The 25,389-nt window shown below is 36.1% G+C and overlaps 1 pseudogene; it reads right to left on the reverse strand.

Moving 5' to 3' along the window:
* The window catches only part of LOC108714978, a 46,673-nt pseudogene extending 28,901 nt beyond the window's left edge, over positions 1–17,772 (reverse strand).
* Between the last annotated feature and the right edge of the window lie 7,617 nt (positions 17,773–25,389).

Genomic DNA, 25,389 nt, shown 5'->3' on the forward strand with positions numbered 1-25,389 from the left:
GGTCTATTAGTCAACCTGGCAAAGTGTTGACATACAAAATAACATAACTTTGTTTTACTGACAAAATGCAAGGTGAAACTGCAGAAACTGAACTACATCCTTTAGAAAAGGTGGCATCCTATGAATGTAATTTCCCATGCAAAGAGAATGGTCTTTGTGGAGAAACTGCTGTGCTTCTATAAAAATTCATAGACCTAGACCTTTAAGCTCTGCAGGGACTCCTAAAATTGAAGAAGAAAGTATAACTGCAGCAAAATAAACATTTATCAGTGTCATCTCTTTGTCCTTCAGAAGATGAACTCTCTGTTTTTTGCTTCACACATGAAGGTAACAAATGAAACTCTCAAAATCACTTATATGTTATTGAGTTGGTCACTTATTAAAAATGTTTTCTCTTCTGACATCCTGACCCTACAAGTATTGAGACAAACTAATCTCTGGATACAGGTCTCCAGAGGAGTTCAGATGCCTGCAGTAAAGAAGTTGCTCGGAATTTAATACGGAGCAGGGCTATATATATGTATTATAACATGATTGATATATATATATATATATATATATATATATATATATATATATATATATATATATATATATATATATATATAAAATTCAAATTCGATGGAATACAGCCTATTCACCAGAAGTTAAATCATTCGATTTTTAAAATACATTTCTGTTGGTCTTTTTTTATTCGAATTTTGAAATTCGACCCTTGATAAATCTGCCCCTAAATTGTCATTCCTTTAAAATACTTTCATTTTTTGTTACTGTTCTTTTAAATTGTCTTCTGCCTACCCCAACCTGTGTTCATTGCCCTCTCTCTGACACTCTCCCTTATATGACTTTCATCACTTACTGTGAGCACTTTTGTAATTTACATGAAGCTTCTATTTAGAGCGATTACTGTGATGTTAGCAATTTTGGACTGGTAATACCAGTCTTTTGTATCAAAAATTCTTTCTGAAGGTGAGAGGGTCAACTGACATGAAAAGCATAGAAAGATAGTTATCTGTTTAGGTAAAAGTAATTTATTTTACTTGTCTCTTCACATGATGTATTAAGCAGCACTTTTTGAATGCTGAACAAAACCTTCCATGCTCAAAATCTTCCTTTTTTCTTTGCACCGGCGAATTTTCGTGGCGGTTTCGCAAATTTATTTGCGGGAATTCGCCGCAAATTCATGCCTGGCGAATAAATTCGCCCGTCACTAGTAACTATATGCATATTGCAACATATCACCCTTGAAATCCTATGGGTACATGTTTTTCTCTTGCCACTATCCCCTGCTGAGATGTTCCCTGATAATCTTTAATGATGCAGGTGCATTAGTTACTTTAGGCAGGACTTTTGCAGGCTATAGGAGGTCATCATTTTGTTTAAAAAATAATGTTGAGTTCCTCCTAGAGAAGTGGTACCTACTGTGTATAATTCAGAAATGTGATTAGTCAGATAGATTGGTGGGAATAATGTTTTTGCCAACAAAATCAATTTGTTGATCACCTTGATTATAGAATGGCACATGGAAAGTTGTGTTGCATTTGTTGTCCAAATATACACATCAGGATACAGGAGCCCAATGTATGAACAAACTGTAATTGTGACCGTCTTCTGGATGTTCCCCCAAAAGTTAAGTTGCCTTTGGTCATATGGTGTCTGAATGATAAATTCACTGTATATTTTACCAGTTTTTGGCTTCTATTATGCCAGGTCACAGCTCTGGACTTATAGAAGTTCTCTGGGAATTTTTTTAAATTACTTATATTAGATTCTCTGGGAGGTGATAAGAAGGATTATAAAAAAGGAATAACACTGTTAATCTACAGACATAGTAGAATCTGCAAGCACAATTAGAAAGAGAAAGCCCTGTACCATCAATATAATTATACTCACTTCTCTTGATGTTTTCATGAGACATTGGAAAATAACTTAAAAAATTATAAAAGCACCTTTAAAGGATGACAAGTATTCTGCGTTAATGGATTGTGGCTTATTTTGGAATACAAAGACAAACAAGAGTGAAGTAATGATTAAAAGCAAATTTTTCGAAAAAGTCATCTATAGGAAAAATAACCATCTGGATATTTTTGTTGAAAACTCATTACCACCATTACCGACTTCAATAAAGAAAGCAAATTGTTATTGGGACAATAATATCTAAATCAATAAGAGTGACTACTTACCATAGTTTTATAATGAAACATTAGTTCGTATTGATTAGGTTGTTTGATTAAAAATGCTGCTTAAATTGATCCACTGTTCTTAATGCATTGCTCTCTCTTTTGAAAATACTGTTTATAAAATTAAAGCCAGGTGCATTATGTGCTTCTTTGCAGAATATGGGACAAAGAATTTTAATTGTTTAATAATTCAAAATATGATCCATCTTACATATAAATCATCAACTGTATATGTCTTTGTAAATGAGGGCATGTTACATTTTGCTGAAACACACCATTGTGTATTTTGCATATGTTATGCGTGTATAGCTGAGTATGCTTGCTATACAGCACTGTGTGTATAGGGCAACATATTCAGCTAAAAAATGATTACTGTTTCAAAGTCTTCCACTGCTAACTTTGAGTTACTTGCTAACTTCTTGCTAACACTATGAATAACTATTTAAAAATATGGTAGGTACATTGGCAAAGCTTGTTGCTACAACTTATTTAAATTCTAAATGTGATCAATACATATTTAATTCTTCATATCAATGCCACACAGCATCAAAATATCAAATATTCAAGCCTGGCAGCCACAAATGAATTCTGGAAATGTCAATGTGAGCTCTCAAGAAATGCATATTTAGGTTCTTACAATCATAATCTGCCAGAAGGTGCATAGCTTAAAATCATTTCTTTTAATGGCGCTATCCACAAAAAATTATAATTTAGAAAAAAGTAAAAAAATGTTTTACATTACATCTATGTATTTGAGGTAGTAACTTCACTGTCAGTTTATTTTTCTACAGCTCTCTTAATACACCAAAGAATACGTTGTATGCCTAAACAGGAAACAGACTGGAATAAACAAATCATGCCCTCTGTGAAGGAAGAACTGTGCATTATACCCCAAATAAGTGACCAACAGGGTTCTGCAGGCAGTACAGGATTCTGGAGTCAGAACAAAGTATGCAGGATGATCCATAGCTGTGCCTGAAATTATAAAACAGTTTCTCCCCTACATAATATGCAGCACCATCTGGCACAGGCACACAGCAGTAAAAGATCACATGGAAATAAAGAACAAAGGCAATTCAACTGCTGGAAGACGTAGCCAAGGTATTAAAAAATCTGTTGTCTTGTTTGTGTCCATGACGAATTAATGATGGAAACATTTTACAGAATTCAATTTACTTTCGGTGTGAAACCATGGGGAAAGTGTTTACTGATTACAAGTACTTTTATACATAGCCCTATCTTTTTAAAAAGAGCTTCATCAAAGAGATAAAGAGATATTGCAGCAGACCGCTGCTTCAATTAATACAGTTCAGTAGAATTCAGCTTAACAAATGTGGCAAAATAAGAACTCCAAAATAATTATTTATATATGAGCTCACCCAATAGGAATGTCAATTTCCAGGACCAAGGAAATGGCATCCAGATGAATTCATTTGTATAGCTGTATAGTTTTTTTTGTTAATCAAAAAGTTAGTAATACTCCAAAATAACATGGACAACTACAATGCAATTTGGACCCCATGGTTACTTTGGTGTGAGACGACTTACGAGTTCCTTCAAACTTACCTGCAAACGCAATGTGACTGCTTTCTTACAGTATCTCAAATTGTATTTACTACTTTCTATGTGTTTTCTGTACAGTTTGTAGAACTGCATTATTCATATGCTTATTTGATATATGGTGTCAATAGGTGAGAGTCTTACCGTCTTCCAACCCCTCCTTTCCCCCTATCATTATCTTCTCTTTCTCTTTTTCCTTCCCTTTTCCTAAAGTATTTATCTTTCTGTTACAATTATATTTTCACAGTCCAGATATCAGCACTTGTCATGAACCGTTGAATAATTTTCTACCTTGCAAATCTCTGATTTCTTTTGTAACTCAATTACCAAACCATATGAATGGACTGCTGGATAAAAAGTTACAAAAAGTTAGTAATACGAATTATTAATGTCAATTAATGTTCCAGTGATGTACATTTTTTAAATATTAAGATCACACTTTCACACATCTGTGAGATTCAGCCAACACCTTACTGAAGTTCAATGGAACCATTGTGATTGGATATTGGTCACTTTACTACCGTCAGGAGTTGAAATGCTGGGGAATTTCCCTTCCACTCGGTTGAACTAAAGAAGTCACTTGGAGTGGTGAAACGCTTTCAAGTAAAACCTTAAGCGGAAGATTTACATAGGGTCGAATATCGAGGTTTAATTAACCCTCGATATTCGACTACCGAATGTAAATCCTTCAACTTCAAATATCGAAGTCGAAGGATTTACTGCAAATAGTTTGATCGAACGATTAAATCCTTCGAATCGTTCGATTTAAAGGATTTTAATAAACCGATCGAACGATTTTTCTTCGACCTACAAATTGATAGAAAGCCTATGGGGACCTTCCCCATACATGGCTAACATGGCACCTCGGTAGGTTTTAGGTGGCGAAGTAGGGGGTCGAAGTTTTTTTTTTTAAAGAGACAGTACTTTGACTATCGAATGGTCAAATAGTCGAACGATTTTTAGTTTGAATTCAAGGTCGAAGTCGTAGTCGAAGGTCGAAGTAGCCAATTCGATGGTCGAAATTCAAAGTTTTTTTTCTTCTATTCCTTCACTCGAGCTAAGTAAATGGGCCCTTTAATGTCCAGTTGCCTTTGAATTCATTCTCCTAGATACACTTAATACTGTTTCATAAAATTGAATGGGATTATAGAAACAGTTTTAACACTGTTTCTTAGTCCCCATGAAATGTATAGAGAAAGTGTCCTATAATTAACAATATAACAGAAAGAAAAATGATGCCCATGTCGTTTAATTAATTCTTTCAGTGATCACTGGGATTTGGAATACACATACAGGCCCGGATTTGCGGCGAGACTTCATAGGCCTGGGCCTAGGGCGGCAAAAATTAAGGAGCAGCATGCCGCCCAGCCGTAGGGTTAATCACCTCAATCCCGGAGCACTAAGCTAAAGGTGCTTAGCGCTCCACTAATAGAATATGCGCATGCGCGCAATCTTGCTGGAGGTAGGGGGCACCGGAGGACGCTGGCCTATGGGTGCCCTCTGGGGAAATGTACACATAAAATTTAATTGGCTGTACAGTAGGACCCTAAGGGGGTTATTTACTAAACTCCAAATGCAAAAATCACAATTTTGGAATTTATTAAACCCCGAGGATGGAAAAGCCAGAATCAGAAAATCCAGTATCTCAGACATGTCGAGGTTGCATATAAGTCAATGGGAGAAGTCCCAATGATTTTGTGATGTGCGCTCTGTTTCGTGCAATACCCCAAAGTTTTTGGTCAAAAATCTGAGTTTTGGGGTGAAAAATCCGAAAACTGTGAAAATCGGATGAAAAATCCGAAAAAACCCCCCCTAAGGCTCTGTTCCGTGGGATTTGAAATACACATACAATTCAATTGGCTGTCCAGTAGGACCCTAAGTCTGTGTTCCCCAAGCAGTGCCAAGAACTAGCAGGTAATGACATGGCATAGGATTATACGTAAACTGCAAACCTGTAATTTGCATCTTTCAATGAAATAGAACATAATTGTGCTCGCTAGACCCTGGCCCAGTCTGAGAAGGGTTAAATTGTACTTAATTAATTATGCTAATTAACTTGTCACATGTTGGTGTTAAATAGTTGCCGTACAGTGTGTTTTGTATGCTTGATAAAGGGGTTCACCCCGAAACGTTGCACTTCTGCAAAATAAACTCAGCAAGGGCTAGTACCTGCTTGAAAGAACCTTTGTGTGCCAGTGAAATCTTTCTTCGCCAGTCTGAGCACAGGACAGGAACATACAAGGTGCCAACATCGGGTCTGCATACTTAAAGATGCCAAAAAGTGCTCTAAGGAAACCATTGCCCTTTCTCAAGTCAAGCACAGTAATACTGAATGCAGAAAGAAAAGTGTCAGCAAATGAGTAAAGGCCAATCCTGCTGCCAAATCAGCAGGTTTATTGCTGTTGGCTGCTCCAGGAGAAACTGGAAATCTAAGTGGCAATCTAGCTATTCTGACATGCAATATACAAACTCAGCCAGATGGTTTCACAAGCTGACACTCTAAAGTTTTGTTTTACTTAAGCCAATAAAGGCATTTCCTTACTGGAATATTCTTCGTGTGACTTTTGAAACTCCTCATTTATTCTTATTTTAGAGTGCAAAAACATACAGATTACATATAACAAACCAATACCAAGAGAAAAAGAAAACCCCTGCTCATTACACTGATGTAATTTCAGAACAATGTATAGCAATTTAACAGCTGATTAAGCTGTTAAAATTTTTTCAGTGTCCTATAATATGTTTCTCCATTCAGCATCAGCATATACAGTAGGACTTCTGTATGATTAGTTTACATTTGCAGGAAATGTATAGATCCTGTTTATAAAAGAGCAAATAAATTCTGTTAAATATTCCATCATATTAAGCTCTTGACATCGTCAATAAATAATATTGTCTGCCTTGGTGAGAGTCCCTCATAAGCTGATAAGGAGTTTCCTCCCACTCAGATTCGTTGACAAAACTCAATAATATCACACTAAACTGACAGTAATGGTGTTCCCACTGTGTGACTCTTTGGAATTAAATAATTAGGTTGACTGGAAGAAATATGACACAAACAGATGCAATAAAAATACGTACAACTATAACAATGTATGCACTCAACAGCTTGTATTATAGTATTTTCCTTTTACAGTTTTATTCAAACATTATTATTATTATTATTATTAATAATAATAAACATTATTATTATTTTACAGTTTTATTCAAAGTTCCATGTGTTATTAAACTACGCTTTCCGTGTGCCTATTAACTCCTACGCAGTGTATTAGAAAAATCAAAGGCCATTCGATTTAGTTCTTTCATTTTTTTCATATCCTCCAATGCAATGGGACAAATATCAGGCAGCACACAACGAAGTGGTTATGTAGCCTTTTAAAGAATTGTTTTATTTGTGCATATACCATTAAGGAACATTGGGTATTTTCTATGCCAGCATATTTTAGCAAGTTAAGAAGTACTTGGAATCACCATCTCTGCCTTCTGTTGGCTGTTATAGGAACTGCTCCAAAGTGCCAGTTCTTTTGGTTCTTGGTCTGAAAAGAATCACATGGCTATAACCTAATTCTGTTTAGTTCTTCCTCTTTAATAGTTGTACAACATTCTCTTGATTATTGTCTTCTTGGGTTGAGGCTAATGTCAGATTATAGATGATATGTAACTGTGTGTTATGATAATGGGCTAGCCTGACACCATGGATCATGTATTCATTTGTTCATCTGTATTATGAGCAGATAGGTGTCTCTGAGGCCAGACCCAGCTTTGTGGTAAATCTGAAACATACCTGGCCTGATTAAAATGTTAAAATTCTCTTCAAGGCCAAAGGGGTTAACAATATTACACGTTATTCCACTGTACAAAAATGGACTACAATAGTGACTAAAATCATCAAAGTAGAAAACTGATTCTCACAAAAAGGCCTATTCATTGCATTATGGGAGAGCTGCCAACCTTGGTCTGACCTGTTATCTGATTGATATGCATCAACCACTGCTTTATGTTTTCTTTCCTTTTGTGTGTCTACAAAACCGCTACCTGCTTCTTTATTAATTCAATAATATGCATCTTGAGTGTCTGCTGTGTTGATATGACTTGTATCTACTCTTTCCAGTTTGCATCAATAGATGCCTGAATAAAAAAAAACATACTACACAAGAACAACAACATTTCAGAGATAATTTCATATTCTTCAGGTTTTTTTCTTAAAGGAAAACTACACCCCCCCCAAACAATGTTGGTCTCTATAAAAAGATATTGCATAAAACAGCTCATATGTAGAACCCTGATTCATGTAAATAAACCATTTTCATAATAATATACTTTTCTAGTAGTATGTGCCATTGGTTAATCATAAATAGAAAATTGCCATTTTAAAAAATAAGGGCCACCCCCTGGAATCGTAGGATTCACTGTGCACACAAACACACCAACAAACCATACTTGTTAGGTCACATGAGCCAATTAACAGACAGAGTTCTGTCTTTTGCTGCAACACTTCTTCCTGTTACAGATAGGGGCAGATTTACAAAGCTCGAGTGAAGGATTCGAATTAAAAAAACTTCGAATTTTGAAGTGTTTTTTGGGCTACTTCGACCATCGAATGGGCTACTTTGACCTTCGACTACTACTTCGACTTCGAATCGAACGATTCGAACTAAAAATCGTTCGACTATTCGACCATTTGATAGTCGAAGTACTGTCTCTTTAAGAAAAACTTCGACCCCCTACTTCGGCAGCTAAAAGCTACCGAAGTCAATGTTAGCCTATGGGGAAGGTCCCCATAGGCTTGCCTGAGATTTTTTGATTGAAGGATATTCCTTCGATCGTTGTATTAAAATCCTTCGAATCGTTCGATTCGAAGGATTTAATCGTTCGATCGCAGGATTTGCGCTAAATCGTTCGACTTCGATATTCGAAGTCGAACGATTTTAGTTCCTAGTCGAATATCGAGGGTTAATTAACCCTCGATATTCGACCCTTCGTACATCTGCCCCATAGAGTTGTAGTATTTCTGGTCAGGTGATCTCTGAGGCAGCACACAGACCATCACAAAATGATGGTTCAAGGCAAGGGATGTAAAAGAACAAGATTTACTTAAATATATAGACCAGTTTGGATTCTTTAATATGCCACTCTTATGATGTAAGCTATCTTTAAATGTTTCCCTTTAATAACGAGTCCCCTAGTTCTTTTTTTTTTTTGGTCTGAAAAATGTAGTTGTGACATGAGAGTATGAAGCTCAGTATGTCTACTGATGAGTACCTGCAGTCTCTGTTTTAACCCCATTTAAAGGAATAAAGCTAATCAGCATTTTTCTGAGCTGCAAGTTTCAGGAGACCTTGATAAATGAGTCACCTTGATTACTTTATATTGGGTAATTATTCTTTGGGTTATTATTTCATACATTTTTATTAAATATGTGTCTGACACTCTGGAAATATACACCAATTAATGAACCTCAAGGGGCAAATTTATCAAGGGTTGAATATACTCTAAATTTGAATAAAAAAAGACCAACCGAAATTTATAAAAAAAATAAAATGTTTAACTTCGAGTGAATAGGCTGTATTCGGTTGTTGAAATCAAATTCGGATCGTATTCAATCAAATTCTAAATATTTTCAAAAAAAAAACACACTGATTTTTCAAAGTCCACCAAATGACTCCAAATAGATTCTAGGAGGTCCCCCATAGGCTAAAACAGCAATTTGCAGGTTTTAGATGGGGAATAGTCGAAGTCAAATTTTTAAAGAGACAGTACAGGTATGGGACCTGTTATCCAGAATGCTCGGGACCTGGGGTTTTCCCGGATAACGGATCTTTCCGTAATTTAGGTCTTCATGCCTTAAGTCTACTAGAAATTCATGAAAACAATAAATAAACCCAATAGGCTGGTTTTGCTTCCAAAAAGGATTAATTATATCTTTGTTGGAATCATGTACAAGTTAATGTTTTCTTATTACAGAGAAAAAGGAAATCATTTTTAAAAATTTGGATTATTTGGATAAAATGGAGTCTATGAGAGACAGCCATTCCGTAATTCAGAGCTTTCTGGATATCGGGTTTCCGGATAAGAGATCCTATACCTGTACATGATAAATTTCGAATTTTAAAATTTTTTTCAAATTCAGATCAAATTTGGACTATTCCCTAGTTATATATAAGTACACTAAAATTAGCTCGAAATCATTTCGACCATTGATAAATCTGCCCCTAACTTTGTTTTTGAGACACAACCTTGAATAACTTGGTGATCGATGACGATCCTTAGTTCTCTGCATGTAAACCGGATGCTACCTTTTGTGCTGTTTGTTTAGCATGAAATAAGAGCCTTCAATTATCAAGTCAGAATAATACTGTGGAATTAAAATGTAATTGAGAGAGTTCTGATTACCACCAGGCACAGAGTTGCAGACAAAGAAGCTGAAAAACAACAATAACAAAAAAAGTCTATGATCTCAATGCCTTGGGACTTTTATGGAAATAATTTCTGTTGAGAGAGCTTATTTTCTGCTCCCAATGGTGGTCTTGCAATTGTTAAGGGATAAAAAGAGCATGAACGTTTTTTAAGCCTGTGGCCATTAATCTATTGAATAGCATACAAAGGAAAAGCTGCAGATACACATCAGAGACTCATAAATGCTAGTGCTGTGCAATTTCCTCCCTAAAGCTCCATTTTGTAGACAATAAACATGATATACACATCTAATAACACTTAATACATTTCAGTACACAGTCTTAATTTGTATCCGAAATAAACAGGTTGTAGAAGAGACAGATATGGTAGACTAGTTAGCCTGCTATGAGTTTTTGTGAGGATGCTATAAATAAAAAATATTGTGTCATATTGTGTTTTATTAGAGCTTTTTTTTAAACTTATATAAAAACAGTAAATTATTAAGTTTATTACTAGTTCTGTAAATTATTCAATTTATATTTCTGTAAACGGAAGGGAGAAAATAGTGTGTAATGACAGAACAGATATGCAAACTGGGATGAAATCTATTCAAGCCAAACTCATTGTACATTTACTTAAGAGCGAATTGTGGGTTTTTTTGCAAAAAATTGGCAAAATGATAATTTAGCACTAGAGAACTTTTGCACCATTTCGTCAGGCAAATTTTCGCTCAGGCAAATCTTCACTGTGTGAAAATCAGTTAATTTATCCAAGTGTGAAAGATTTTATTTGTTACCCTTTTCGCCAGAGTGTACTTTGCCGGGTTCTGGCTGGCGAACTTCCATTATAAAGATAGAGCAGCCACTTTTAAATCGCAATCAACATCGCCCTTTCCATGCTACTTTTCTTCATGGTGAAAATTCTCTGGTGAAAATTCTCCAGAGAATTTTCCCCACTACTATTGTATGGGCAAACTTTATGGAGAATTTTTGCAAAGAATTTACGCCAGGAAAAAATTTGCCACATTTCTCTTGAATAAGTGAACTTTAGTGTTGTGAAAATACACCTGGTAAAGTGAAGCGAAATTTGGTTAGATGAAGAGAAAATTCATACTTTAGTAAATGTGCCCTGAGTCTGAGAAACTGAGTTGATTGTAACAAAGATGTAGAAAAAACGACATTCTACACACACCAGTCTGCAATAGAAGGACAAAGCATCACTCAGACTCTTGGTTCAGATTTCTGTATTTGGGGCATATAATTTGTCTGAGACATTGGATTCCTTTTTAGTGAATATGTTGGAGAATTGTTGTTCACTGTGGTCAATATGTTTCTTAATATATTTATACTTCCTCCACTGAGAATACAAATGGCACCCAATGCCTTGAGGCTCCACTGCAGGCAGGTGGTGGCCCATTCCAGCTACTTAATGGCTCAGCTTGAAGACAATCATATTCAATATATAAAGAATAGAAACATATTTACATTAATATTCCAGACTATAAAACTAGCATGTTTGATCCAGTCACCCATTTTTTCCCTGGCATGCCAAATTACATCGAGACATGTCTCTAATCTACCCTTTATACACCCCACTTTTGGGTAAGAACTAACTTAACAACTATAAATTACTGCATTATATATATATATAGTGCAAGAGCAACTTTTAGGGCAGAGACACACGCTGCAATTCGGGGAGATAAATCACACTGAAGTTGCCTTATGAGGAAACTTCGGGCGACTTCGGAAAACAAATTGCTCCGAGTACCATCCCAGTACCATCCCACCGCCGATTTACATTCTAGTTGGTGGGAAGGCAGGGGAGGCAGTTCAGGGAGATTAGTCTCCCTGAAGAAGAGGAGATTTGTCACCGGGTGATTAATTTTCCCGAACCTGCCCGTTTGTCTCTGACCTAAAACACACAAACCAAAGTGGCTTCATTTGTATTGTACACTTTCTGAATTAATCCAATGCACAGATGTAAGTCTAAGCCTATGCAAGGGATGCTTGGGAAAGTCAGGTAAGATTGTGGTGCAGTACTTCTTTAGAAAGTTCCCCAGGTCAGTGCTTTAGTGATTTAATTCACAGGGGGTGCCTAAGATATTGGCATCCCTTAATGAATCAAGGCTCCTTCACTGTAATTTAAATTTGCAGATAACGAAAACTGTTTTTCAAAAGTTGTGGTGTAACTGGAACACAGAGTTTGTGAATAAATATTCATAACTGGCAAATATGACAGATTTAAAAAGCTCTTACAGATATTTACAGCGCAATGAAACATTAGAAATTCTGTGTACACCAATCTTATCCAGCTTTACAAATGTAAATGTAACGCTTACTTGGGCTAGGCAGATCAAACAAGGTTAATGTCCAGCTAGTGATTAGAGCATGGGTTACATGTGACTCTTAAGCTGGCCATAGATGCAAACCGATCGTACGAATCATTGTACGATCGGACTTTCCCATCTCCCGACCCGCCACTAACCATTCAGATCAAAGTCTTACCAGTCAGATTAGTAAAATTACAGATCAGCAATGTTCTGCCCCTGACAGCAATCGTACGATATCTATGTCCAACCAAAGCTGGTGACAGTCTCCCACTGAAAATCGTACGATCAGCAATACACGCAGAGATATTATCGGCAGCCGACAGAAATTTTCTAACTTGTCCGATCGACCAAACGACCGATCTCCACCGGGCGAAAAATGTCGGGACTCCACACACGGTCCGAAAATCGTACGAATCCTCGATTCATATGATCAGATCTTTGCGTCTATGGCCAGCTTAACACTAAGGGTCAGATTTATCAAGGGTCGAAGTGAATTCGAGGGAATTTTTGAAGTAAAAAAATTCGAAATTCAAAATAATGTTTTGGATACTTCGACCATCGAATAGGATACTACGACTTCGAATTTACTTCAAATTCGATTCGAAGTAAAAATAGTTATAATATTCGACCATTCGATAATCGAAGTACTGTCTCTTTAAAAAAACTTAGACTTTAATACTTCGCCAAACTAAACCTGCCGAATTGCTATGTTAGCCTATGGGGACCTTCTACAAACTTTTTCCAAGTCTTTACATGTTGAATTAAAATCCTTCGATCGATCGCTGAAATCCTTCGAAACGTTTGATTCGAAGGATTTAATCATTCTATCAAACGATTTTAATACGATCAAACGTTTGCCAAATTTGCTGAAAAAACTTTGATTTTTCAAATTCGAAGTATTTAAATTCGATGGTCGAATGTCGAAGTATTTTCAACTTCTAAATTCGACACTTGATAACACTGCCCCTAAGGGTTATTTATCAAAGTCCGAATATATCTCAATATTTTCTGCTACAAACTCAGATCAAATCAGCTACGGTTTTTTACGCTTATTTATTATTACATTTTCTCGAAAATTTGCTTTGCAGGAAAAAATCTGATTTTCACGATTTTTTGGGATTCTTTCATCCCATTTTCACAAATTTCAAGATTTTTTCAGTATTTTTTCAGAAAACTTCGGGGTATTGTACGAAACCCAACGCACATCAAAAAATCACTTATATGCAACCTCGACAGATCTAAGATGCCGGATTTTCAGATTAGGACTTTTCCATCATCAGGGTTTAATAAATTCAGAAAAATCTGTGATTTTTTAAAAGTCTGTTTTTATAAAAAAAAATCAAATTTTTCATGATTTTTGCATTTAGAGTTTAGTAAATAGCCCCCTAAAGTTAGGGCCTTCGTTAAGTGGAAGATTTAAAGGTGTGGTGTAGTGTAACTACAACTTCCACAGGCTACTGTGCAATAAAAATAGCAAAGAATGGACGCCAGGAGGTTCTTGCAGTGAAAACAAAGAGTAACAGTTTATTTATTCAAGACAAGTGAGCCCAGGGTTACTTATAAGCAATGAGACACAGGCAGAATATAATCAGCAGACTAGGACAAGTGGATGAGACAGGAGGAATGTGCCTCCCTTGAGGATTGTAGTCAAGTAGTAAGGCAGACCTCCAGGCAGATGTACCTTGAAGTGGTCCAGATCCCACCCAGTGGAGTGGTCAGGGAGCAGAAGTCTAAGCCTGACACCCTATCCACTGTGGTCCCTTCACTAAAGGCAATCTAGGAGCCTTGGGAAGCTACTCCCTGCTACAGATTATCGATGGAGCACAAAACTGCTCTTTCTATCTATCCTCTTTATCTTACTCTCCTAGAGAGTCTATAACAAAGATTAACCTGTCTCTAGCTGGCCTCGTTCACTGGGTCCCTGCTCCCCGACTCAGACACTAAAAATACTAGTGCCTTTAGGGCAATGGCTTTACTGGGCCTTGGTTTATCCAGGCTCAATGAGCACATCCAGCTGGAAAGGACATCAGAAGCCAAAGAGGAAGATCCACCCTTTCCAAGCACTATATTAAAGTGTGGCGGGAAGTGGTCATTATACCTCTTGGCCAATAGCTGGGATAGGTGAAATTAAACTAGATACATGGGCTTTTGCCCAGCAACTAGGGAAAAGGAGGAAGGGTAGGGATTTAAAGACATATTAAACCTATGGGTCCATACATAAACATGTGCTGCTCAAAGTTTATAAATGAGCCCCACTATGTTGGCTAAACGAATAATGGCTATTGACTTCTATGAATAGTTACTATTGATTTCCATGAAAAGTTGCTATTGACTTCTACCACAATCATTACAACTTTACTTCTAGAAGCCAACTAAACAATCTCTCATCACTCCACTTGGGCAGACTTTAAAGAAAGTAATTATAAATGAAATTCCTATAAGCCCTTCACCACTCAAGAACCAATTTATTTCTATTGGATGCAAATGTGGCCATAAATGAAACAATCTCCTCTACTAAAATGGCCACAGTATAATCAGCCAAACATTGTACCAATATTAGCATCCCATGCTGCAAGTTGGAGCAGCCACCAAATATTATAAGCTGTAAAACCCATTAATAAAAGAGAGATATGCACATTTCCCTTTGTGCAATTACTGAATGAGGAATCGTTGCACCAAGTTTGAAGTGAATGAAGCAATTCATATTATTTTACATTATGTGCTCGCACAAAGGCATATCTAAGCAGCACATTTAATCTGCTCAGGCAGCAAAGTTTTCCTGATGAGCTTCCTAGAATTTGGAATATTAAGGGATCCACACAGGTTTTACTGTTGGGCAGCACTTACCTAAAATTTAAAACCTCATCATGAAATTTTCAAGACTGTTTCTCCGACAGCTGGAATAGCATTATTTTGGGCATAATTAAACTATTTATGACCCAAGATATTTTATGAGTAAAAACAAAAGATTTTGAATTATACATATCCGATTTCAATAGATGGCTGGATTTTATGAGCAATTCTGCTTTGTAGAGAACTCATTCTAATAATCCTATCAACTCATTTAAAATGTGAACATTCTGCCCAAGTTTTACTCCTTGTTTTATAGTGCCAGATAACTTTAATAGCTTTCCAGAATTGTGCCCAAAGGCCTAACTACAAAATACACGACAACACATATGAAAATAAATAATGCATATGGAGTTTCTTAGAGGTTCCATAGGGGCTCATATATTATGAGAACAAACTATCAAATACATTGTTACTGGCTTAATTACTTTTAACCCCACAATCACAAAAGCTTTTTTCATAAGGAACATGATAGTTTTTCTCATAATTAACAATCAAGGCACACTGCAAAAAAACATAGTCCCATCATCTTACCATTGTTAAGTTGCACTAGAGCATTAAAAAGGAATACGGAAAGCTTCACTGCAATAATTATAATAATAATTTATTAAAATAATGTTATCATATATTTTCAACAGATTTCACTTACTTCAGAAACAAATACAGACCAAAGAAGAAAAAAAGCATATGCAGTTTTCAGTATCTTACTTTGCTCAAGAGATTAAAGTATTGACAACATACAATTCAATATATCAGCAATATTTTTTATGTTGCTGTATATTGACAAGGGGCATATTCAGTTAAAGTAGAAAGAACTGTCTGACACATGTAAGCATCTAAAACTTCTGCTACTACAACTATCTGTATAAACAGTTGACAGTTGCAGTGCAACTTTTTAATTACAATTCAAGAATTCAAACATGGTCTCATCTGAATACAGGCAAGGAAATAAATCATTTGGTTTTGTCCAACTGTCCTAGCCTTAATAGAGAACTAAACCATGAAATGCCACATTTTATATACTACTGAACATACTGAGCCTGCCTAACGGTTCAGCATCTATATAACAGTATTGATCTAGACCTTCAAAGCTGTCACAGAAGTTAGAATTTGTTAGGAGTGTCTGTGACACGCACATGCTCAGTCTGCTTTGAGCAGCTGTTGAGAAGCTAAGTTTAGGGGTTGTCACAAATTATCAAGCAGATACAGGGCAGCTTTTTAATTCAGATTCTAATTGCACTGGTTTTTGAGCTGTCATGTACTAATAATCTGAATTATCTACTAATCAGCCTTATATTGAGAAATTTATTTTCTATGAGTACTGTATATTTTGAATTGGTCCCAAAGCTTAGGTAACTGACAGCAGCACAGATAATGTGCAGTGAATCAGCAGAAAAGAAGATGGGGAGCTACTGGGGCATCTTTGGAGACACAGATCTTCCCTGCTAAAGGGCTGTGGTTGTCTTGGGCTGGTACAAACATAATGTACAACATTTCTAGCCTACTTCTTTAACGTACAGTAAATTAAAATAGTGCCATGAGATCTGTTCATAATTACTATGTAATTGATTTAAAGTGATATGAAAGGCATGATCATTCTGGGCATGCATGAACAGAAATATAAACAGAAGCCTTAGAGCCTCTGTGTGCCAAAATGCAAAAACCAATGCCTAAAATTGAGAGATTTATGGCTAAAATTAAGAAAGTAATGGCAAAACATAAGGAGGGAAGAGCTAAGATTTTAGAAAGTAGAGATGCAAAGCAGGCAAAATAGCAGACAACTTAACTGCACAGAAATAAAAGAATAGGGTAGGAGAAAAGATATACAGGAGATAAAAGCAGGATTCAATTGGAAGAAGGGACGATAAAATGCAGCATACTGCATAAGGCAGAAAATAAAAGAGATGGCATACAGCTAGAATAAAAAAAGACAAGAGGGAGTTACTGAAGTGAGAAGAAAGAGTAGGGAGAGGGGCATGACTATAAGATCCACAACAGTTAGAGAGTTTAAATTTTTAATTTCCTTACCTTTCACTTCCATTTTCATCTTTAAAAATACGGTCACAATGTTTTATCCTAAAATCTGTTATTATGTATATTTTTTCTCTACTATAACTTTCTGCAGTTCTCCTTAACATATTATAAATGATTCCTTTCCCATCATCCAACATGTTTTGGAATGGATCCCATATAACATAAATGGTGTTGCTGGTCTCCTTGAAAAAAATAATCTGTGTCTTTGAGTAGAAAAGGCACACTGGTGTGAGAAACCATGTGAACAGTAGTGCGCTTTAACACATCTTCCGTATATCCTTTTGTGGGGGCTTTGTTCATTCTCCAGATGCAAGAAGATTGATCGATTTCATCAACAACTTTCTGGCCAATCATCTCTTCAGAATTTAAAACAATTGCACAAAGCCTGCATTCTAGTTGCAGAGGCTGGAAATTACAACACATTTTTTTTTTTTAAAAAAAAATGGTTTTCACATAGAAAACCTCCAAGCAACTATTAGATCAAATTGTAGAGGTGGCATTCCTTAAACAGTCTAACAAATTCTCACACTCTGTGAACTCACCTATTCAGAAACGATTGTCCCTTTACCACATTGCAATAAAATGCTATAAATTATAGGCAACGGAAGAAAAAGTTGACAAGATTTGCACTACTTTGGTTGTACTGAATAAAATTTATGTTTAATCTTATCATAAAACCGCTATAAAACAGTGGAGCATATTTCATGCCCTTTATACGTAGGAATTGTATCCTAACAAAGGATGTCTGCTGAAATCTCAGCAAGCCCCATAATCCAGTACACATTTGCTTAGGATTCTTGTAATAAACTTGGCTTTTATACTAGCAATAAATATAATTTAGAACATAAGAAACAAAACACATGAATAATGAATAGTTCAACATTGCTTTGGCTATATTTTTTTCAAAACCACAATAAGCAATATAATTAAACATGTGTAAATCAGGACTCTAACTACTGTAATAAAGTTAAAGTTATTATTACTTTATTTTTATTTTGTTAGCCACTGATGAGCTATCACTACAGAGCAAGCAACTCAATATGGAAACTATATATGAATTCTTTAGAAGTTTATTCATACAGGGCTAAATGACTGTATAATTCATGAATGCAGACAGCGTCATACTGGGGGGCCCAGGCCCACCCGGGCTGCTGCATCAGGGGCCGGCACACCTCCCTCTGGCACCTACTCACGAGATGGAATGTGAAGAAAAAGCAGGGCCGACCGGCACTCAAATGGATCCACAGGACCAGAGAGAATAAGTTAAAAAAATATTTTTATTTATACAAAGTTAAAAAATGTATATCTGCATCTCCATCCGCCCTACACGTTTCACACCCACGTGGGCCCATTCTCTGTGGATCTGTTTGAGTGCCGGTTAGCCCTGCTTTTTCTTCACATTCATTGCCATACCGCTCCCTAAAGCTGGGGGTCTGGGGCTGGTGCACCCGGACCATATTTTCTACTCGGTGAGTCATTTACAATTTATTCTGGAGCACCGTGTTCTTCCCACTATTGAAACCCCTCACGAGACCCCAGCCACACAACACCTGCCAGCGAGTACCTGGTTCTCTCTTGAAGGTCCATGATTGGATTAGTGCGTCTTAAGCAGCAATGGTAAAAAAAACCGGGCAGGATCTCCCTTTTTTTCCAGGTGCCCCATTGGCCCAGTGCGACCCTGAATGCTGGTGAATTATAATTTCTTATTTCTAATTTTATTGTAGAAGTGAATGCTGATTAAACCTTTTGCATTTGTTCTGCATGTAATATAGTGAACATGGAAATATTTCCCACAGATTTTAAATAGAGGTTTTTAGCTGCCACTATATATTGTAAAAAAAATGTTTTTAAAATAACCCATAAAAACAAAAATGAATTAATTTAAGACTACTGTCCTCGCTTACTTATGCTCCGGATGCAAAATCATGTCAGTATATCCCAAGTAAGCATTATCACTGTGAGGTATATCTTTAAACACTCTGCAAAATCACGAATCTGTTTGGTTCCCAAACTGTGGGTTTGGCCACCCAGGAGGACCCAAGCCAGTGGATAGAGGCACACTGGCTTCAAGGCCATTCAAAGTGCTATATAAATGTGAATGTTACTATTGTGTTTTCTTATATCTTTATTCTTATAAGCTATGGGTGACCCAAACAGCTATTGGACCACAGCAGGAACTTCATACCCACAGCAAATAAGTTGGAATGACTGTCTGAAATGACTGATCCCTCCAGTTAATCAAAAATCTGTTGCACACCCAAAATATTGAACCTTTTATTTTATTTGAAGTATTGTACAAAATATAAAAATAATGAAATGGTTAAGAAATACTCTTGGATCCCCTCACACGTAAACATTTTTGGAAGCACTAGGAAAAATGATCTCAGGAGAAAGATTTGTACCCTTTTTTTTACTATACTATTTGGACTGTTCTTTAAAGTGGAAATGTCACCCAGACACAAAAATCTGTATAATAAGAGTCCTTTTCAAATTAAACATGTTTTTTTATTTAAGCATTCGTAGCTGTTGTAAACTTATTTAAAAATCTCAACTGTCAATCAAATATTACTTTCACTTTCCATTCAGCACTTCCTAGATGTCACTGCTCTCCACACCTTCCCCAGTTCTCTTCACCATTTAATTGTGTAGCCAGAGCATGGGGATGGACATCAGGTCCCCCATTCTGGTCCACAAAATGGCTCCTGCCTGCTTGCGATAGTTATGAATTCCCAGACTGAAGAAAACAAGATTCAGCACTGTTTTGCTGCAGATCATACAATTCTAATGTGCCATTAAAGGAGCCCTAAAACAGACACTAATGTGGTCATTTTTACAGCATTTATGTTTTATTTAATCCACTCAATTGTTCAAGACAATATATGTATACAATAAAAATCATCATTTAAAATCGAATCGATTTATCTAAAACTCTACAATATAAAACAGTGTAACTATTAACTAAAAAAAGGAGAAAGTTTTATAGAATGCTGAAGGGTCTACAAAAATGTCTAACATTGTTAAAGGGGTTAGACAGCACCGCTCTAGGGAGCTGACTAGATTACTTACACTATTTATCACTCACAGCTATTTGGCATTCAGTAAAGGACAGAATCCTACATACATCTGCTTTTCTGTTTAATAGTAAGCCAAAGCAAAGTCTATGTAGTAACATCCCATCTGATGAATGGACAAATCCAGGAAATCTATAAGCATAACTGTGTATTAACAAACAACCCATGAGTTTTAGGTGTCCTACAAGATTCCCATAGTACAATATCTGTTCATTTCTAATTAATGCAAAAAACAGTTCCATCTTAAATCAGCAAGGAAGATCATACCGGTGACCTTTGCATTTTTCACTACAGCCTTGCAGACAATAACAAAAAAGATAATTGGGATTAATATTTAAAAAACAGCCTTCTTTCCTCACAAAATTGGGCTGGATATTAAAGGTCACTTGTCAATGAGTTCTAGTTATTAAATCTGTGCATTTTTAGCTAAAGTCTTTCAGCTGATCCAAAGGTCAAGCTATTAAATAATGAAATGACCAGATTTGAAAAATGTCAAAAAGGCCCTGGTTACTGTATGTCAAACCCAACTAATTCCAGAGACTATTGGTGGCACCTGCACTGCACAGTGACATTTGTAAGGAGAACTTTTTATTTTACTTATTACCTTTGGGCTTCAGCTTGCTCTCCTTTAAGCCATACAGATCTTGCAAGATGTTAAAAGAATTATAGTGTTCCCAGTGCAATTACAACGGTTAATATAATTTCCATTTACTCATGTTTATTGTGCTTTCTTTCAATATGAATGTCCTTGAATGCTTTAGCTCAAATACAAGGGCAGTTTATAATTATACTCTAAAATCTTAATCAAGTACAGTGTATCATTGGTGTTTAAAGCTGTCTTATATTAAAACCAAGATCTCTCCTTCCTTATATAATAGGAGACTTATTAACCAGTTTTTGGGAGTCTTTTCAGGGTCCAGAGAAAAGCAACTACACTGCTAAAAAGTAAGGAAAGTCTCAGCTATTAAGAAATCCTTGGCAAGTTGTGGTTGTTCACGCTGGAGAACAGGTGCTTAAAGGAGAAGGAAAAGTTTAAACTAAGTAAGCTTTATCATATATAAATACACCAGTAAACCCTCAAAGTAATGCTGTTCTGAGAAATTAAGAAACACTGCACTGCATTTGTGTACAGTTTGTTTCAGACCGTTTTCATCGTAAAGTGGACCTGCCACCCAGACACAAAAATCTGTATAATAAAAGTCCTTTTCAAATTAAACATGAAATCCAATTTATATTTTTTATTAAAGCATTCATAGCTCATTCAACTGTCAAATAATCAAATATTGTCTGCCACTCCTCTATGCCCTGGGCATAGAGGCGGGGCTGACAATTACTTTCACTTTCCATTCAACACTTCTTAAATGTCACTGCTCTCCACATATTCCCCCATTCTCTTTACCATTTAATTGTTTAGCCAGGGCATGGGGATGGACATCGGGTCCCCCACAAACAAGATTCTGAGATTAAGAAAAGTTTGTCTTAATAACAGTGTCCACAAAATGTCTCCTGCCTGCTTGTTATAATTTTGAAATCCCAGACTGAAGGAAGCAAGATTCAAATAATTTATATAGTGTAATTAAATTTTGCTTGGCTGTGATAAAATAGGATTTTGAACAATTTTTTTGTGTGACGGGTCCCCTTCAAACCTTCAGGGCTTGGGCTTGAGCATGCTTTGTTTGCTCATCTCTCCCCTCCCTTTTCCCTCCTCCCCTCTCTACTGTAATCTGAGCCCAGAGCTATAAGTGAGCAGGGAGAGACTCGAATTGATGTCACACCAAGCTAATATGGAAGCTGCTATCCTAAATAAACAGAGAGAGAGAGTTTCTAGAGCTGTTTACTCAGGAATGGTAAAGCATTTTACAGAATAAATATAGTACTCTAGCTTGCACTGTTGTGGTTAATCTATTGGCAATAAACTGCCTCTTAGCCTTCCTTCTCCTTGAAGGGGTGATATGATAACTATTTATAAATATATAAGAGGATCATATATTCATTTCTCTAATGCTTTATTTACTAGTAAGTCCTTCTAGCTGACTCATGAGCATAAATTCCAATTAGCACTGGCTGATACATTAGATAGCTTTAATAAGGGATTGGATGGCTTTTTAGTGAAGGAATACAGGGAAATTGAAGATAGCTGATAGTACAAGTTGATCTAGGGATCCTGCCCCCCACGGAGGCAAATTGGAGAGGCTGCAGAAGGAGTTTTTTGCATTCCTCTGGATCAAATAGTTAGGCAGGTTGAACATGTTGGATGTGTGTCTTTTTTCAACCTAACTTACTATATTACTGCAGTGGAGACATATACAGGTATGGGACCTGGTATTCAGAATAATTGGGAACCGGGGTTTTCTGGATAACAAATCTAAGATTCGTAACTTGGATCTTACTACCTGAAGTCTACAAGAAGATCATGTAAACGTTATATAAACTCAATAGGCTGGTTTTGCTTCCAATAAGGATTAATAATATCTTAGTTTGGACCAAGTACAAGGTACTGCTTTATTAACACAAATAATTTAAAAAAATGTGGATTATTTGGATAAAATTGTTTATGAAGACAACCCTTTTGTAATTCAGAGATTTCTAGATAACAGATGCCTTACCTGTACTGCTAAATTTGGTATGAGTTTGCTAAAAAATTTACCAAGAAACCTACAGCAAAATTTTATGAATAAGGAATGTAGTACAGCAATAGTAAATAATAAAATAATATGACAGGTTGACATTCATGTTCACAAGAGCACTAAAACGAAGGGCAAAAGTACCAACTTCAATTTTACATACCCCGGTTTTAAGATTCCCACATTTTACCGCATTTTTTGTGATCTTAACAATTTATAATGCATAATGTACTTCCCTGGTTTTCCTGATTTTCTGGTCCCATGAAAAATGAGTGTTCTACTGTATATGGTATAAAACAGGAAATAAATATCTTCCGTGCATACAGATTATTTTATTTTAGATGTTCTGAGACCCTTTTCAGAGACAAAGAATACAAATTCAAGGCAACGAAATGGCTTCAAGACAGAGCCGGAATGGTTTAGATGCAGAGTGCATTTATTCTGAATGGAGAAATTAATAAATATATATACAAACATTGGTTTACGTTTTTGTCCATTAGGAAGAGGAAGATGCTTCATTTTGAGGTAGTCTTTATAATTGCGCTGGAGTAGTAATTTAAACAAATTTAGACCCAGCTGGAGACAGCTGAGCCAGTGACGACAGGAATATATAATGCCATGGAATGCAGCTTCATATAAACTGTATAGGTAGAAAATAGATAATGACAAGGTTTGAAGACTAAATAATTTTTTTTCTATGAGGCTCAGAAACTTGAGCGCCAAAACAAAGGATACAGGTGTTGCCACTGCATAACAATCCATCAGCCTCCCTATAACATCTATCATTCATTTATTTTTCTTAGAATAGTGACAGGCGTATCTGCACACAGCAAAAAATGTGTATCCTAAAAACTGCTCTGCACATATATTGAACGATCAGTTACTTGATGAGACCAAAGATATACAAATTGCCTTCGAAAAAGAAAAAAATTCTTATAATGAAGCAGATGGAACTTCAGTTTTGTCATTTCTAGAATCTCACATGAGTGCATTTCTTTGACAATAAATGAACCTTTCACAGGCATGAGATAATTAGAATTTAGTTAACTACCTTTATGTAAAATTAAATGAGATATACTCATGTAATTTCTGCTATAGATTTCTTAACTGTACAAACTGTATTTTGCATTAATATGGCATCCTGTCAATAAGGAAGACAAAAAAAAAAACTGTCCCAAAAAAAAAAAAGGGAAAATTAGTTATAAGCATTTGACAGTGCAGCATAAAAGCTGTGTAGGTAGCGCTGCTGCCTTGCGGTGCTGGGCTCCTGGTTCGATTCCAGTTAAGACCATAAATGCAAGGAGCTGTTTATTCTCCCAATCTCTGTATGGGTTTCTTCCCACAATCAAAACATCCAGGCAAGTGAACTGACACTTGATAAGTTTGGCTCTACTGTGTGTGAATGTGATAGGAACCCTAAAGTGTAAGCACAACTGAGGCAGTGAATGATTTATAATTTATTTAAAGTAATGCGGAATGTGTCAGCAACATATAAATAGGAATTAAAAAATAAAATATACAGGAAGAATAGGAAGTATAAGGGCATCTACTGCCCAAAGCTTGTGTGTCATTCAGATGCAACTGGCATTGTCAAGGGATGCAGTGTTAGGGAGCTGTGTACTGGGCATCCAGGCACTCGAAAAACTCCACAAGGGCAACCAAAAAGAGTATAAAAAACATTTATTGTAAAAAAAAAAAACATATTTATTGTAGATTCATTTAAAAAGATCAACATCTCCATTAGCCCTACGCATCTCATACCCCTAGGGCCCATGTGGAGTTTTTTGAGTGCCTGGATGCCCCCTGTTTTGTGCTATTGGCTTATTTGCTGGCCAAGCTGAGGATCTGTAGACGGTATAAGTGGACTACCTGATCTACATGGTGAGTACTTCAGATATTGAGTCCTGTGCCCCTATTTGTTGTATTACAGCTGTGTACTTAACACATGCTTATGACAGGGGTTAAGTACAGTTCCACATATTTTGCTACTCAAAGTTGTTAAAATACTGTTTAAATAAAGATTTCTATAGTATTTTACTATTCATAACATTCAGATGGTTATATCTGGTTGGATTTTTAAAGGGGAAAACCACCATTTTTTTGTAGGAAAAAAAATATAATTTTTCGTGATTTATTAAACCCAGATGGTGAAGTCAGAATAAAAATTATGCGGATTTGGTCAGAGTGGCTTTGCAAAAATAGTGAGATGACTTTGGATTTTGATAAATAACCCCCTTAACATCAGAGCTTTATAAACAGGCATTTTCTATCAAATATACAGGCCATTGCAAACAATGATATATATACTCATGGAGGAATGCCTTCTACTACCCTAATACTTTAAA

Source organism: Xenopus laevis, chromosome 4S, assembly GCF_017654675.1.
Source record: "Xenopus laevis strain J_2021 chromosome 4S, Xenopus_laevis_v10.1, whole genome shotgun sequence".
Classification (NCBI taxonomy): Eukaryota; Metazoa; Chordata; class Amphibia; order Anura; family Pipidae; genus Xenopus; species Xenopus laevis.